Source organism: Triticum dicoccoides, chromosome 6A (assembly GCF_002162155.2).
Source record: "Triticum dicoccoides isolate Atlit2015 ecotype Zavitan chromosome 6A, WEW_v2.0, whole genome shotgun sequence".
Classification (NCBI taxonomy): domain Eukaryota; kingdom Viridiplantae; phylum Streptophyta; class Magnoliopsida; order Poales; family Poaceae; genus Triticum; species Triticum dicoccoides.
This window is the reverse complement of record NC_041390.1, coordinates 155,801,352-155,810,689: the sequence shown is the minus strand read 5'-3', so window position 1 is coordinate 155,810,689 and position 9,338 is coordinate 155,801,352.

Sequence of the window (9,338 nt, the reverse complement as noted above, 5' to 3'; positions counted from 1 at the left end):
CAATGGACTGCTCCAAATGATCTACATAAACATTGAGCATCCACATCTTCAACATCTACATGAAGTCATCATCGACAAAACCCAAGGTTAGTTCATCCCTCTAAGGGGGGATATGACATCTAGGGGGAGCTTTACTCTAACAATCGAGCTAAAGCAGCTCTAATGATGTGAACACGACAATGCTTTATGTAAAAGTGGTAACCCCACTTGTGCTTTAACGATGAGTATGACTTATGATCAAATGTTCTCATTCGACTCCTAAGTCAATATACTCATATATAGATGACCTAGTCATCGCCAATTGCTTGATAGATGCTAGAGTGTTTGTGCATGCTTTGTCACATATTTAATTTGCCATTTTATTGTGTGAGCATGTTGATTGCATATTTTACTCATTCAAGGACATCCACTTGTTGCTTTGATTGATTGGCTCTTTTTTTCTTTTGCCAAGTGGATGGACAATAATGCCTAAGAACTTCCTCTAGCTATCTATGCTTTTCTCGTCTCAAACTCTATTCATGCTACATCACAATGTTTGATCAAGTCAGATTCGAACCAGTCTGTGTGAGGAGCACTCGGAGTCCCCGATTCATCATAGACTTAAACTTCCAAAACCTCTCTGTGCATTTCGGTATGACCGATTCATCCATTTCGGTCACACCGAGTTCACTGAGTTGATATAGGTTTTTAATCTCGGTGCAACCAATTTGAACCTTTTGGTCACACCGAGTTGCAGTAACCGCTTGCAATTCTGCATCTCGGTGCCACCTGTAAGTGCATCTAGTGCCACCCCTAGCTAGTTGGTTTTGGAGTATTAACGACAAACCTGGTTGAGGGACTAATGTGTTTGTGAGAATTATAGGATAACACAGGTAGTGGTCCCTCATTGATTCGGTTTACCTACCGGAGATGCCCCCTAAAAATGTGTGAAGACATTGAAGACAATGGTGGTCTGTGAAGATATTCACAATGAAAACTATGACATGAGAAGACATCACATGAAGACTATGGAGTGCAGAGACATAGTTGTTTTGTAGTTTCCTTTTATTCTTTGTTGAGTCATAGGAACCACCGTAATGTTAAGTGGGGTCCAACTGAACAAAGTTAGAGTGACTGAAGTGATGCTCAACCAAATCCTATGTCTTCGAGCGAAGACAATGAGAGCAAATCTTATCCAGAGCTGGATAAGTCAGCTTTACTTGTAGCCCAAGTCAAGCTGCCGCATGTGTTTGAATCTGACCTTTGGACACGTGTCAGTTTCTTAGTGACCCAGGGTCATTTCGGACAAATCAGGTCGGGTTGCCTCCTGGCTATAAATAGCCCACCCCCTTGCCAGATTCGGCTGTGGCCTCCCTCCCTCCCTCGCCAGATCCCGCACTCGACCCCAACCCTACGCCGCTGCCCCCTTGCTCTGCCCCCTCCATCCGCCGCGCCTGCACGCCATCGGCGACGCCGCCGCCACTGTGGTCTTGCGCTGCCCCTACCGCCGCTGCCGGCCCTCCGCCGCGGCGCGCCCAGCCGGCCGAACCCTCCGCGGCCCCCGCCTCCCCTAGCGCAGTCACCGCGCGTCACCGCGGCCACCGACCACCCCGTGCTCCGTCGTCGTGCCTAGGAGTTGCGCCAAGCTATGTTACGCCGTCTTGGAGGATTCGTTCGAGCTCCACCTTAACTCCGGTCTCCGCTCCACCTCAACTCCGGCCCTACCCCAGCGCGGCCTGGATCGCCGACTCCTCCTGCTTCCCCCAGTACACCGCCTCCCTCAAGTGTACACGCATCCTTCCCCCAGTACTCCTCTTCTGCAATTGGAAATGCTTTGCGTTACGAGCCTGCTAGGGATCCTGCAGTAGAATCATGCTTGATTTTCAGTATGGCCTTTAGTTTTGTAGGATTCATTTTACCGTGGCTTAACTGCTGAAGAATCTGCAAGTGCTCACAACTACAACTTCGATCTTCAAGCACTGTTGGTACGACATGAACTGGACTTCTTGTGCCAAAATCTTTGAACTGCGTATTTTTATATTAAAAAATGTTTGGTTCTGTTCTAGAGGAAAATGATCTAGTGGTAGTAGTAGTAGTTCTGAGCATTTGGTTGTTTGTCTATTAAAAAAAGTTCAACTAAAAAGAAGTGCAAGCCACTTTGGTGCTGAAATGTGACATTGCCATGGCTGATTGTTCTGAATGGTTCACCCACAACCAATGGGCATGTTTAAATGCAATGCAAGTGCAAATTTGAAACTTTAAAGGAACTGCACTTTTTTGCAAGAGAGAGATAGCACAAGAGAGAGATAGCACCTTTTTTACATGTCTCATTGTAGTTGCTTGAAATTTTAATACAATTAGCCTGAAATAACAGGTAAGTTGCCCCCTATGGGTTTACTCTTTTCGCAAACAGCACGATCCACGGCTCATACATGCATGAACTATTTTTTATGGCTATATACTTGAAGTCTTGAAGTACATATGGCGTAGTTTCTTTTTCAAGTTCTTACAGGAAATTGTGTCTTTTTCCTAACTGCTTATCTATGTGTGAAAGGAGCTAAACTAAGTTTTTACAAGTATCCCCAGTCATTTAGGGTCTGTTTGGATAGTGTACACTGAATCGTGTCTGGCTTGGAGCCTCCCTAAACTGTGCCTGGACAGTGTTTGGTTGCTGTCCTGGCACTGTTTCCATGCCTCGTTAAGCGGAGAGGGGTGTGCAAGTTTTGTCACCTGTTTTTTGTTACATATACTTCGGGTGCTGTTGGGGGCTTCCTGCTCAATGATTTTGCAGGTACCCCGAGAGGCCCTTGAGTTTGCCGGAATGTCGATTAACTTCCGTTCCGGCAAATTCGGGTACTCCATGTGTCCTATTTTCAGCAAAGGTCATGCTGAAATTTTCCGTGAATTTTAGCATGACTTTGCTAAAAATAGGGCATATGGGGTACTTGCGACTAATGCATGGGCCGGGGTATCTTAGTACTTAATCTGTAGATTTCCAAAATTGTTCCTTGGCAATTATTGGAAACTAGCTGTATTCCTCTATCTGAGATATTCTGTGTACATGCAATATATATCCAATCAGTGGGACAAAAAGCCACGAGAAAGTAGAGCTGGACATGTAAGATGCAATCTACTAATGCTTCATTATCACCCTGTTATGCTCAGCCCAACACTCCCAGTCAAGATTGGTGATAGATAGATATCATTCCCATCTTTTGTTACAAGCTAAATTATGTTCCTTGACTCCAAAACCCTTAGTTAGACCATCTGCTACTTGATTAAGTACTAATATACCCCGGCCCTAAATGATGAAAGCTTAGGCTTTTAGGGTGCCTTAGCGTCGACAAACCCTAAATGATTAAACCTTGGCCTTTAGGGTGCCTCGGTGTCGATAAAAACCTAAATGATGAAAGCTTAGGCTTTTAGGGTGCCTCGGCGTCGACCTAGGTGGCAATAGAGCCAAGTGATTAGTGCCAAGTGATTAGGCCCAACCTAGGGTGCCTCGACATCGATAAACCCTAAATGATGAAAACTTAACTTGGCTGCCCCGGATGCCTCGATGTCGATGAGAACCTAAATGATGTACGCTTAGGCTTTTAGGGTGCCTCGGCGTCGACAAACCCTAAATGATGAAAGCTTAGGCTTTTAGGGTGCCTCGGTGTCGACAAACCCTAAATGATGAGACCATGATCTTGTTCCTTGACAATAACCAACTTTTTGACCAAACTTTTTTCCTATTTAGAGCGAAACATGGCCCACAACGATGAGGCCGGTGGTTCGGGCGGCAAGCAATTCTGGGAGCTGTCCCAGGATATGTCGTCATCATCATCGGACGACAAAAGTCTCCCGGCGGAGTGTGACTGGTGCCACGACGATCGAGGTCTGTGCGACATGCCTCACCTGGATGATGATCGGTGCTTCAGCATTAAGCTCGAGGAGACCTTCGAAGTTGAAACGGTACACAACAACGACAAGTGTTATTTTCATAATTAAGCATGACTTCAACTATTTCAACGTGTAATTTTCATCTTTTACAATTCGAGTATAGCTTATCCCATGCCATGCAAGACGCTATGTCTTGGAGAGGATGGATTTTGAAGGCCATGAAATTTCTCAAACAAAGAAAATTCACCTAAGGACTCATCACGATGTGGACTTTGAAGTAAATCTATATAATTCTGAGAGCGTAACCCATTTTGGTTGCAAAAATTGGGAAGCATTTTGCAAGATGTATGTTTTTGATGAGGGTATGCTTATCACCATGGATCTTGGTAATCCTGACATCAACCAAGACAATATGGACATTTGGGTCCTTGTTGATACGCCTCCAGTTCTACCGCTATGTGAGTTTCTCAAACATAGTTATTAGCTAATTTATATTGTTTATTTCAAAATAGTTGACAGCTTATTTTTATTGTTCAAAGAATGTGCAGGAGATGGTAGACAAAACCCACTACACCGATGGCTCCGAATTAACAAGTTACAAGGAGAAAAATCATTTGGTCGGATTTTGTACTGACATTGAGAATTACAATATCTACAATCAAACTCCTCAACATTATGGTAAATACGTGCCACTAGTGCATGTGTTCAACTACGGTAACTACCATGGAGATATCCTGGTAAGATTTTTACTATTACGACATCCGTGCATCTTTTGCATACTTCTAAAACTAGTACATCATTGCTAACTATGAAGTTATTACTATGTTTTTCAACAGATAATCCCAGAGAATTGTGTGCCTCATATGATGTATCTGAAAGGTAGTGTTAATGTTTTGAACATACAACCAGGTCGTCCTACGAATCTCAACTGTCCATACGAGATTTCTAAAAGAAGTGGAGACATGAAAATCAAAGGATGGAAAAAATGTATGGACAGTCGTAAGGAGCTTCTTGGAAGCAAAAGGAAGCGAAGCGCAAGAATTGGAGGCAGGATGTTCTCCATTCTCCATAATGGAGAGTCAGGGTCTATATTGTTTTATGCTATTTTAGCTTAAATAGGGTATTTATGATCATGTGCTAAGAACAATTAAGTAGGGTTGGTTCGAAGACTATCAAGATGATGATCGTATGACTTGTTATGAATAACGAGTAGAAGTTGTATGATGATGATTAGTAGGACTTGTTAGGATTAGTATTACTTCCGACAAACTCGATACTCGCGGTCTTGAGACTTGTATTGTTTTATCTTTGTTCGGTCTTTTGAATTCGGAGACTAATATGATGAATTGTATTCGGAGACTAATCTTCTATTGTATTCGATGAATCTGATGTTGCTGTGTGCTGTTGTCTATATTCTGTCTAATAATATATTTTATATTTTGTCTAATAATATATTTTGTAACCTGCGCAAAAATCATAAAAGGAAAAAAACCAAATATTCATACTAATGGCGCATCACCACCAGGTGCGCCATTAGTATGCCAAAGGATACTAATGGCGCATCAACGGAAAATGCGCCATTAGTATGAATATACTAGTGGCGCATGCTATTACATACTAATGGCACACTAGTTGGCGCGCCATTAGTATACCAGATACTAATGGCGCACCTGTGGTGCGCCATTAGTAAGATATACTAGTGGCGTGCTACTAATGGCGCACTGGTAATGCGCCATTAGTAGGCAAAACCAGTGCGCCATTAGTAGGCCTTTTCCTAGTAGTGGTACAGCAAGGATGATTGTGGCATACTAACAAACAAAGACACAAATAATACAAGACGCTCCAAGCAAAACACATATCATGTTGGTGAATAAAAATATAGCTCCAAGTAAATTACCGATGGAAGTGGACGAAAGAGGGGATGCCTTCCGGGGCATCCCCAAGCTTTGACTTTTTGGTGTCCTTGGATTATCTTGGGGTGCCATGGGCATCCCCAAGCTTAGGCTCTTGCCACTCCTTGTTCCATAATCCATCAAAAGAATTCACCCAAAACTTGAAAACTTCACAACACAAAACTCAATAGAAATCTCATGAACTCCGTTAGAGAAAGAAAACATAAAACCACTTCAAAGTACTGTAATGAAATCATTCTTTATTTATATTGGTGTTAAACCTACTGTATTCCAACTTCTCTATGGATCATACCCTCCAATACTAGCCATAGATTCATCAAAATAAGCAAACAACACACGAAAAACAGAATCTGTCAAAAACAGAACAATCTGTAGTAATCTGTAACTAACGCAAACTTCTGGAACTCCAAAAAATCTACCAAAATTAGAAGACCTAGACAATTTGTTTATTGATCAGCAGCAATTGGAATCAGTATTTTATCACGTTCTGATGATTTTTAATAATTCGGGCACTGAACACAAAGTTTCTGGAAATTACAGCAAGATCAAATAACTATCATCCAAGAAGATCCAATAGGTCTAACTTGGCACAAACACTAATTAAAACACAAAACCACATCCAAATAGAAGGTAGATGGGTTATTTATTCCCTAACAGAATAAAAACACAAAAAACTAAAAATAAAATTGGGTTGCCTCCCAACAAGCGCTATTGTTTAACGCCCCTAGCTAGGCATAAAAGCGAGGATAGATCTAAGTATTGCCATCTTTGAAAGGCAATTCTTCAATGAGGCATCTACCTTTCTTATAGATCTCTTTCTTTTTACTAATTATCAAACTTTTAGGAACAAGATCGAAAAATTCATTTGTAGCAAAAGGTTCCTTAATGAAAGCAAAAATATCGGGATGAATACTTATAGATTTAAGATCTGCAGTTTCCTTACTAGATGATTCACCCTTATTATTAGGAACATACATAAGCTTAGCAATTTTAGTGGGAGGACTAGGAGTATTCTTTACAGAAGAAAAAGCGGTTCCCAAGTTGGTAATGATACCCTCAAGTTTATCGATTCTAGTGGAATCTAGATTTATTTTCTCATTAACCATGGGTTCCTTCTCCTTAATATTTTTCAAAGTCATTCCTACCTTAGATCCATATTGGGTAATTTGATTATGGATCTTTTTATCTAGATTTCAATTGATTCAATGGTAGCAACTTTGTTTCAATAATTTCAAGCCTTTGCATAACATGCTCCAAAGTTAACATAGTTCCATTAACCAAAAGAGGTGGTGAGCCAAATAAATCTATCATAGCATTGTAAGAATCAAAAGTATGGCTACCCAAGAAATTCCCCCCGGTAATGGTATCAAGGATATATCTATACCAAGGATTAGCACCTACATAAAAATTGCGAAGAAGAACTGAAGTAGATTGCTTCCTGGTAGCTCTATTTTGAGCATTGCAAATTCTATACCAAGCGTCTTTTAGATTTTCTCCCTCCCTTTGTTTAAAGTTTAGAACTTCGTTCTCGGGAGATAACGGAGAAGATATAAGACTAGCCATGACGACAAGGCAAGCGAGAAAAGGGCAAACGGAAAGAAGGGAGAAGGAGAAGGAGAAGGAGAAAGAGAGGGCGAATAAAACGGCAAGGGTGAAGTGGGGGAGAGGAAAATGAGAGGCAAATGGCAACTAATGTAATGCGAGAGATAGGGATTGTGATGGGTACTTGGTATGTTGACTTTTTGCGTAGACTCCTCGGCAACGGCGCCAGAAATTCTTCTTGCTACCTCTTGAGCTTGCGTTGGTTTTCCCCGAAGAGGAGAGGATGATGCAACAGAGTAGCGTAAGTATTTCCCTCAGTTTTTGAGAACCAAGGTATCAATCCAGTAGGAGGCCACGCTCAAGTCCCTCGTACCTGCACAAATCGATAGCAACTCGCAACCAACACGATTAGGGGTTGTCAATCCCTTCACGGTCACTTACGAGAGTGAGATCTGATAGAGATAATATTTTTGGTATTTTTGGTATAGAGATGCAAAGTGAAAAGTAAAAGGCAAAGTAAAAACAAAGCAAGATTAAAGTGATGGAGATTGATATGATGAGAATAGACCCGAGGGCCATAGGTTTCACTAGTGGCTTCTCTCGAGAGCATAAGTTTTCTACGGTGGGTGAACAAATTACTGTTGAGCAATTGACAGAATTGAGCATAGTTATAAGAATATCTGGGCATGATCATGTATATAGGCATCACGTCAGTGACAAGTAGATCGAAACGATTCTGCATCTACTACTATTACTCCACTCATCGACCGCTATCCAGCATGCATCTAGAGTATTAAGTTAAAAACAGAGTAACGCTTTAAGCAAGAAGACATGATGTAGAGAGATAAATTCATGCAATATGAAATAAACCCCATCTTGTTATCCTCGATGGCAACGATACAATACGTGCCTTGCTACCCCTTCTGTCACTGGGGAAGGACACCACAAGATCGAACCCAAAGCTAAGCACTTCTCCCATGGCAAGAACTACCAATCTAGTTGGCCAAACCAAACGGATAATTCGAAGAGACTTGCAAAGATAACCAATCATACATAAAAGAATTCAGAGAAGATTCAAGTATTATTCATAGATAGACTTGATCATAAACCCACAATTCATCGGTCTCAACAAACACACTGCAAAAAGAAGAAGATTACATTGAATAGATCTCCACAAGAGAGGGGGAGAACATTGTATTGAGATCCAAAAAGAGAGAAGAATCTATCTAGCTAATAACTATGGACCCGAAGGTCTGAGGTAAACTACTCACACTTCATCAGAGAGGCTATGATGATGTAGAAGTCCTCCGTGATGACGGCCCTCTTCGGCGAAGCTCCGGAACAGGCCCCAAGATGGGATCTCATGGATACAGAAAGTTGCGGCGGTGGAATTAGGTTTTTGGCTCCTGTTCTGATCGTTTGGGGGTACGTGGGTATATATCAGAGGAAGAAGTACGTCGGTGGAGCTTCGATGGGCTCACGAGGGTGGGGGGCGTGCCTGGGGGTGTAGGGCGCGCCCCCCTACCTCGTGCCCTCCTCGGAGCTTTCTTGGCGTAGGGTCCAAGTCTCCTGGGTCTTATTCAGGAAGAAAATCACGTTCCAGAAAGGATTTTTCTGTTTGGACTCCGTTTGATATTCCGTTTCTTCGAAACACTGAAATAGGCAAAAAAACATTAATTCTGGGCTGGGCCTCCGGTTAATAGGTTAGTCCCAAAATAATATAAAAGTGGAAAATAAAGCCCGACATAGTCCAAAACAGTAGATAATATAGCATGGAGCAATAAAAAATTATAGATACGTTGGAGACGTATCAATAGGTTAGTCCCAAAAACAATAAAAGTGTATAATAAAGCCCATTAAACATCCAAAATAGAATATAATATAGCATGGAACAATAAAAAATTATAGATACGTTGGAGACGTATCAAGCATCCCCAAGCTTAATTCCTGCTCGTCCTCGAGTAGGTAAATGATAAAAACAGAATTTTTGATGTGGAATGCTACTTGGCATAATTTTCA